At 41.5% G+C, this 559-nt stretch overlaps 1 long non-coding RNA gene across 1 annotated transcript; it reads left to right on the forward strand.

Annotated features, from left to right (window-relative positions):
* On the forward strand, nucleotides 1–553 carry LOC104774776. The gene is made up of 3 exons (XR_765502.1): nucleotides 1–65; nucleotides 207–296; nucleotides 420–553. It is a non-coding gene; the product is annotated as an uncharacterized LOC104774776 (long non-coding RNA).
* Nucleotides 554–559: the final 6 nt, after the last annotated feature.

A 559-nucleotide genomic window follows, 5' to 3' on the forward strand; every position in this document is an offset into this window, starting at 1 on the left:
TTGTTCTCAAGACGGCTGAGCAAACTCCTTTATCTGCTCTTCTTGTTGGAAGACTACTTCATGAGGTAACAATGTGCTCTTTGTGTTTGCTTCCATCTGTCTACTTGACAACTTATAGGCTTCAGGCTTTCATTCAAGCAATTGTTTTACTTCGGTGAGATTGTATCTGCTTCATTTAACATATGTTATGTTTTGCCTAATGACAGGCTGGACTTCCTGAAGGAGTTGTGAATATAGTTTCTGGATTTGGTGCTACAGCTGGTGCAGCCATAGCTAGTCACATGGACGTAGATAAGGTCTAAAAGACAAACCTTGAAAGATTCTTCTTATCCCACCATTTCCTAGTTTCTTGAAACAGTTTCTGCAAGCATAAAAACACACACCAGGCAGTTTAGTAACATTTTGTATGCACACTACAGGTTGCTTTCACCGGGTCTACTGACGTCGGGAAGATCATTCTTGAGTTGGCTTCAAAAAGCAACCTTAAGGCAGTGACACTTGAGCTAGGAGGAAAGTCACCATTCATTGTATGTGAAGATGCTGATGTGGATCAGGCCGT

The sequence above is a fragment of the Camelina sativa genome, unplaced genomic scaffold (assembly GCF_000633955.1).
Source record: "Camelina sativa cultivar DH55 unplaced genomic scaffold, Cs unpScaffold05497, whole genome shotgun sequence".
NCBI classification, from domain to species: Eukaryota; Viridiplantae; Streptophyta; class Magnoliopsida; order Brassicales; family Brassicaceae; genus Camelina; species Camelina sativa.